Genomic DNA, 8,458 nt, shown 5'->3' on the forward strand with positions numbered 1-8,458 from the left:
AACTGTGAGTAAAACTCTTTAAAAGTGTCGTTGATCTTTTTAGAATCAGTAGTGATTGTACCCTGTCGCGTCTTGATCGAGGGGATATCCGAGAAATTATCATTCGAGCGTATTTTCATTGCCAATAGATGGCTAGGCCTGGAGCCGTGAAAGTAGTAATTTTGCCTTGTCCTATGTATCAAGAACTCAGACTGTTGTTTAAGTATGGAGTTTATTTCCTTCTTGACTATCTTACGTTGTGTGTTTAGTCGTTCACTATAGTTAGTTTGCAAAGATGCGTATAGATCCGCATATAATGTTTCCAGTCCTTCTAGTTTTTTTGATCGGGATTTACGTAAGTTGGAGGAGAAAAGTGTGACATGACCCCTGATAAATCCTTTCAGTGCGTTCCATAGGACCCTGGGGTCATCGACCGTGCCAACATTGATCTGCAAGAATTCAGCTAGTTTACTCCTGAACTCAGAGCAGAAATCATCGTTCTTTAATAAGGTTGAGTTAAAACGCCACCTGGGAGCTCTCGTGGAGAGCCTGCCAAAGGTTGCCGTAAGGAAAATCCCCTTGTGGTCCGAGAGAGCCAGGGGAACCAATGAGACGTCGAAACTATCAAACAAATTAGGGGATGCGAATGCATAGTCTATTCGAGAGAGGGTTTTGTGTCTGGCAGACAGGTGAGAGTAATCCTTGAGGGTGGGATTGGATAAGCGCCATAGGTCTGCGAGCCCAGTGTCCTGGGCCCACATCCTGAGGGCCTTAGAGGACCGTTTTTGGTCGCTTGTTTCAGAGGATCCGGACCTATCCATCTCCGCATCCCAGCACGCATTAAAATCGCCACCCACAATGAGAGCGTATCCAGTAAGTTCCAACATATTCTTTGTGATTGTATTATAGAACGCTGAATCAAATGTGTAATAGCATACAATGCTATTATTGCCATCTTCCTATGAGAGAACTCAACTTTTGCTATAGTAATCCTTCCCTCCGTGTCCGACCACACATCCAGGACTTTGATATCAAGGTTACGTCTTGTAACTATGACGACTCCTTTCGTCTTATCATCGGCTGAGGATGAGGAGATAACATGATATTGTCGATTTGCTAGCCTTGACACATCACCCACCAATAAATGCGTCTCACTAAGGAGAGCAATGTCAATATTTCTTCTCTTCAATAACCAAAGGACACTGGCACGCTTGTGTGGGGCGTTAAGACCTCCTGCGTTCCAAATTAAAATATTCAATTTAGCCATGGTCGAGTTTGTCTAAATGCGTAGAGAACATACCAGTGCAGCCAGGCTGAGTACAGAGGCGCTGATCCAGGCGGGCCCAGACGGTCAGTCCCAGGAGTTCAGAGGAGGAACAATTACACACATATAAGACAACAGTACATAAAACACATAAAAATCCCACCCCAGTTACAACCCCCCCTCCTTCTACTCTAAACCCTAACCCACCCGTCCTATTATAAGTCCTCCTATACCCACTCTCCAATACCCTCCCTATGCCCCATCCACTAAGGATGGTCATCTTCCTATCATTTCCCACTGGAGTCATGGATTCAATAAGACGCTCCCCACTCCGACCCCCCTCTAGATAAACCCCTGATTAAACCCCCACTAGTCCAATAAACACAATTAATAATAATAATAAAAATAAAATTCTAATAAAGATATCGGTCGAAAACCACCTGAGCCTTGGCCCTAACATGAGATAACCATAATGGAAAAAATAGCCATTATTAAACTCAACATCACCCCTGCAACCATCTATTTCCGAGTCTGCGCATCAACGTCGCAATGTTATAGCACAAATGGATAAAGGAAAATTCAAAACAAAATTAAATTAAAGCATACCAGCATATAGTCTAAGGCAGGATCGGATCACAGGTAAATTGTGCAGACAGATGTCATTTAAACAACGACAATAAAAGAAAGGGAAAAAAGAGGGATCATGGTCAAAGTGCACACCTGTAACAGCCCCTCTGAACAGGCACAACGGTTGGAATGACATAATAACCTATGTAAGAATAGAATTAAACACATTCATTAACCCGGGGATGGTAATGCAATACCTGACACAACCTGTTATCATATATTGTTTCAATAAAGATATCGGTCGAAAACCACCGTGAGCCTTGGCCCTAACATGAGATAACTATAATGGAAAAAATAGTCATTATATAATAACTCAACATAACCTTTGTAAGAATAGAATTAAACACATTCATTAACCCGGGGATGGTAATAAACAATACCTGACACAACCTGTTATCATATATTGTTTATATATATATATTCAACCGATCTTCTCCTACCGGAGCCCAAAGCTCAAAACAGCCTGGATATAAAAATAAAAGCATACAAGAAGTTAGTTAGGGACCCGATCACCGTTGAATTGTGCGAACCGATGACACTTAAACAGCAACAACAACCAAAGTGCGTAAATATTAACGGGTCTCGAATGTATCAGCGCAGACGTTAGACGCAGCCCGCTAGCTAGCCCGAGGCTAGCGCGTAAGCTAGTGATGAATCCGGATAGCACGTTAGTCTATTATGTACATTGTTCAGCTAGCTCGTTAGCTTCCAAAGAGGCGATACACAAGTACGACCATGAGGTCAGCTTTAGCAAGTAACAGAAGTCATTGGGAAGCCCCGCTAGTTGGATGGGCAGTTAGCAGTTAGCATGTCTGGGCATGACAGCAAGTGTTTGTGAATAGCCGGCCCTAACAATGTATTCCGGCCCACATCGCCAAGTCACTCACCCGATATAGTTATCAAGCTACAGTCTCGGGTATCCCCTCGAGATATTCCTTCGCTTTAGCCAACGACCAAAATGAACGCCGACCATCGACCTTATCCAACACAGATAATTTCGCGGGAGCGAATAGCGTGGGCCTCAGGCCTAGTTTCCATAGCCTGTTCATGACCACTTTGTATTCGCCTCTCTGTGCTTGAACCTCCGGTGTAAAGTCTTCGAAAATGGCCACTTTGTGATCGCCAAGCCTTAGATTACCCCTTCTGGCCCGAGCCGACCGCATGATGAGTTCCCTCTGCTGAAGCCTGTTCAGCTTGACGATGATGGGCCTCGGCTCCTTGTTCACACCAGGAGTGGACCTGCCCGCTCTCTAGGGCGACTCACAGACGGGAGGGGAGGAGAGGACGTCATTCCCCAGTATTTTTTGCAGCAATTCCGGCATGGTCTCAGAGAGACGGCCTTCCCCGTTGCCCTCCGGTACTCCAACAATCCCGACTGTAGTTTGGTAACTTCAGCCTGCCTAGCCAGCAGGGAGGACTCTAGATCCACCATCTTCTCGCCCTGTAATGATACCTCCGTCGATAGAGCAGCTAGTTCGATAGCATTAGCCGAGGAGACAGCGTGCAGCGACTCCATCTTGTCTATCAGCGGGACGACCGCCAACCTTATTTCTTCTGATATCTCTCGATGAAGGTTATCACAAAAATCCGCCAGCACTTTCCTTTGTGCTTCAGCGAAGCGAGTCTCAGATTCTGCATGGAGCTTGGTCATGACCAAGAGCACAGCTTCGCTTATCTCACCGACACGATGGTGCGGCCAGGCCCGGTGGTGGTTTGCCGGCTGGGGCGCTCATGGATCTGGTTTCCACCACCGACATCGCAGAAAGTCGAAAAAAGTCGACTACAGTATTTGAAACACGACGACTCAACAAGCAGACAAAAAACAAATAAAAATAAAATAAGGACTAATGGGGAGAAACGTATATTCTGCACGGTAGAAGGGAGCTCACGTGAAACACGTCTACTCCATGATCGCTCAGCTCCGCCCCCCCACACTTGCACACTTATGCCTCTTTTCCATTGCATGGTACCTACTCGACTCTACCCTACTCTACTCTACTCGCTTTAGGTACCTGGTACTTCGTTCCTTTTCCACTGCAGGTACTAAGTACTCAGTTTGTCTCCGTGTGGGGAGGCGGGGCCGCTGGTGTACAGCATGAGATCTCCAGCATAGCTATGTCCGTGAGGGCTTGGCGCAAGCCAGAGTAAAACACAGTTTTCAATCAAACAATCAATCAATAACAACATTAACCAGACTCTCGTTGTGTCTATTCTGCTAACGCTACCTCTCATTGTGTCTATTCTACAAGCTTTAACGTTATCTAGGCTCTCGTGTATCTGCTAACGTTAACGTTAGCATTAGCATTAGGCTAACAACAAGCTTTCGTTACCTCTCACGTCTATCTGCTAACATTAGCATTAGGTAATAACCGGTTTAAAATGGATGGTGATTACCTCACATTGTGTCTATTCTACTAGCATAAACGTTACTAGTACAAACAATCAATAGCGAGTTATATTGATCACGCTATGTACGGTAGCCATGCTAGCACATTAGCACCTAAGCACAACAAGCTTAACAAATCAGCGATCTTTTTGTGAGACTAAACTCTCCGCTCGGTGGTAAATTGTGTTGATGTCGGTTTTGTTTTATCAATAAATGAGGCAGAATACACAGTGACTGTATCCTTTTTTGTTTATTGCACTTGTTCCTGCTGCAAACATAATGAAATCCTACGCGAGGCTAAATAAAGATGGCGGCTTCTGTTTTTTTTCCAGGACGCTCCAACGTGTGACGCGTCTCTCTTCTGACCAATCAGTGGTCTGCAGTGTTTCACGTGACTTTTCACGTGACCTCGACAGAGCAGGGACTAAAAAAGTACCCAAAAAGTAACCAAAGAGTACCTGGTACCAGGTACTTTGGTAATGGAAAACCGAAAATGCAGAGTAGAGTAGAGTAGAGTAGAGTCGAGTAGGTACCATGCAGTGGAAAAGGGACATTAGTCCTGGGTGGTGGTGGTGGCTGAAGACATGTACTGTATGGCAAACTCTTTGAGAAGAAACTTCTGGTCCAACAGACATCCTTCCTACGTCTCTTGCGTCCCGACTGACCACCGTTGACACCCAACACCACCACCTCCCCCTCCCCCCCTCCGCAGAGTGATGATTAGTGGCACGGCCGACAACGTTTGTGCTACGATTATCGCCTCTGCCCCGTCGCCACCGGGCGTCGTTTCTGCGACTTCCAGGGCTTTGGGGAAGGCAGATGAGACTTTTGATGCAGACACAAGCACACGTGTGGTCAGTGAATAGGTCGAGAACTTTTTCTTCCCCCAGGAATGTGACTTGTTTTGCGACTGCCGGTGTTGCAGTCAGTGAGTTTGGATGTGTTTTGGTTTTTTCTTTCCTTTTCAACAAGTTATTTTTTTAAGAAGAAAGAAACCAGGGCCACGTGTAATTAGAACGTTTCATAATAATAAAAACAAGATAGTTTTTTAATGTTCATTTTGCAGATTTCAAAGTCTAGTTTATATTATGGAATGAGGAATATAGTTTTTCTTTGTTTATTAAATGTATTTTAAAGGTCACATATTATACTCTAGTCCCCAAAACATGTCTTTACCCTTCTGTTTCATTCCTGGTCCAGATGGGCTGTTTGTGTCTGTAGCTTTAAATGCAAATGAGTGAACCGTTCAGGTGGAAAAAGAGCAAGCAATGTTTACGAGCAAGTCGCCATCTTGAAAATCGAGGCAGATGCAAATCTGAACGGCTCGTCTAAAGGCACAGTTTCTGAACAGGCTGTGTGCATAATATGACTGGGTTGTCTTATTTCACAGTTTGTGTGTTGGAACCATCAGAGACCCAAATGTTTGCACAAGCACTGAAAGAGTGCGTTTTTGCATAATATGTGACCTCTAAAGTGACAAATTATAGAATGTGTATGTAGAGGAAATGCTACATAGCACAAAGCTTCTAGCACAGAGACATGTCACCTGCTCTTAACTCTTCCCACATGGCATACAGTAACTTGTGACTATTGCTAATGTACTACTCTTCATGATACTCCAATAATAATATCCTATCTATTGCGAAGATAGCTCCAACGGGGTTGACTAAATGTGAGTGTAATTTCACATTCTCCTCATTTGTGAGTCAGGCTTATCGCTTTCTACAAAACACTGCACCCATTCATCAGGCTTGATAAGGTTTGCAACAGTCGAAGGTCAGCGTGTTCCTGCGAGGGGCCCCGTTTGCACCTCTTCAAAAGCATATCTCTTCCGTCTTCCAAATGACCATATAAAGCCCAACCCAATCAGAAATTATCCTCCCAAAACTAAAACGCACCAATGATACGTCTCTATTCGCTATGTTTATAACGTAACACACTATGCTTTTGTTTGCTTTCGCTCTGGCAAACCTGTGTTCATGTACCTTGATTACACTCTGCCAAACTAAGAGTCCTCCATGGATGTAAACCTTTTTTGTTCAAATAAACCAACGTAAGTATTCAGAACCTTATCTCCTTGCTTTATTTGATTCTTGTCTGACCATGTTACTGTTTGCTTTAATGCCGGGCGAGAACCTGTTGTGGTCTGACATTTACACGGGCTCATCAGGCCTATCTTGTGTCTATTCTGTATGCCTTAAGCATTCTATGACCAGTCGAAATCCACGACATTCTTTGGTGTCTGAAGTGGGACGCTGACCATTTCCTGCCTGGTGCCGACAGTCTCTTACCGGGGTCGCACCCCCTCGCATCGCTCTGCTACAGCCACGCCAGGACAGTGAGAGAGTCTGAGGGTAGGCGTCTGTCTGCACCGGCGGGACGGGCTGGTGTCCTCCCGGCATTTCACACAAACGTCACTACAATCAGGAATAAGCAGGAGAGGAGCCGTCTGAATATTTAATTCTGTGTGTGTGTGTGTGTGTGTGTGTGTGTGTGTGTGTGTGTGTGTGTGTGTGTGTGTGTGTGTGTGTGTGTGTGTGTGCACGTGCGGGTGCATGCGCACGGGTGCGTGCGTGCATGCGGTGGTGCGTGCGGTGGTGCGTGAGTGCGTGCGTGCGTGCGTGCGTGTGACAACGTATGTATCACCCGTTAGCACAGGTTGGCCAATGTCAATCTCCCATAGCAATCGACCACACTGGTCCCATCAATGATTTGTTTACATTTGAAAGCTTCACGTATTATGACACTAACTTGACATCTCCTTTCAATGAACAGAAGGCCACGCCCCCTCAACATACTGAGAGGCGGCTGTGCTCAGAGAGGGTGCACTAAAACAATTATAACAAATCAAATGACACGTCTGAAGCTGAATAAATTACACTCTTGACATTAACATTCCACAGTAAGCTTTTTTCCGACTGAATTACCATAATTGTGCTGGTTCTGTAACATCTGATTTAGGCTCCTACATGTGTATACTCACTCTCGCACCTTGTAGGGACTTTTTACAGTAGCTTTTAACCAAAAAGCAGTCCACTCTAACCTAACTAGGTCGGTAGGTATAATACTCATAATGGCCTTGGCCCATCTCCCCTAAACAGAAGATGTCCCTGACATGCTTCTGAGTCACACATGAATAAACCAATCATTGTCAAATGGCATCGCGGCACTTTGCTGTGCGTGGCGCGGTACAGGAAGGCAAGCTTTTGTATCCTACCTGTGGCGCGTTACCTGTTACGCTTCTCCATTACACAAACCACCTATGAATGAAGCTGGGGAGGGGTGATTGCAGTTAATGAAATTCTTGTGTTTCGAGCTCAGACTCAACGGTGCACGATTAAGAAACATCAATGAATACAAGAATGGTAACAAGGTAGTAGTAAAATATAAAAGTAAAAATGTTTTATATACAAATGAGGTAAGATAAAATAGTCAATTATTTACAGAAAGTGTCTTGCATGTAGTGCATGATAAGGTGCAGGGTGTGTGTGTATATGTGTGTGTGTGTGTGTGTGTATGTGTCCAATAACAATAAGTTGTATTAGTAGTATGATAAATAAAATAAAATATCAAAATGAGGTACAAAAAAAAAGAATTAGTACATTAAACATGCGCCTTGTTTAAAAAGAACAAGAAATAAAAACAATGAAGGCTATATTAAGATCCGCCTCTGCTGAGTCCAGCCAGGCTACCTTGGTCTCCTGGACAGGCCTGGGTAGTTTATGCACTACAGGGTAGTTTATGCACTACAGGGTAGTTTATGCACGACTACAGGGTAGTTTATGCACGACTACAGGGTAGTTTATGCACTACAGGGTAGTTTATGCACGACTACAGGGTAGTTTATGCACTACAGGGTAGTTTATGCACTACAGGGTAGTTTATGCACGACTACAGGGTAGTTTATGCACGACTACAGGGTAGTTTATGCACTACAGGGTAGTTTATGCACGACTACAGGGTAGTTTATGCACTACAGGGTAGTTTATGCACTACAGGGTAGTTTATGCACTACACAAAACAGACACAGACCCCCTCTGAAATAGCCACATGCCGTCAGAAGCTAGTAGAATTTGTACAATCATACGCATGCACACTGGCACAGATGCATGCACACAAAGTCTAATTCATGCATGCATGCACACGCGCACATGCACACACACACACACACACACACACACACACACACACACACACACATA

The sequence above is a fragment of the Notolepis coatsorum genome (assembly GCF_963971535.1).
Source record: "Notolepis coatsorum genome assembly, contig: SUPER_6_unloc_2, whole genome shotgun sequence".
NCBI classification, from domain to species: domain Eukaryota; kingdom Metazoa; phylum Chordata; class Actinopteri; order Aulopiformes; family Paralepididae; genus Notolepis; species Notolepis coatsorum.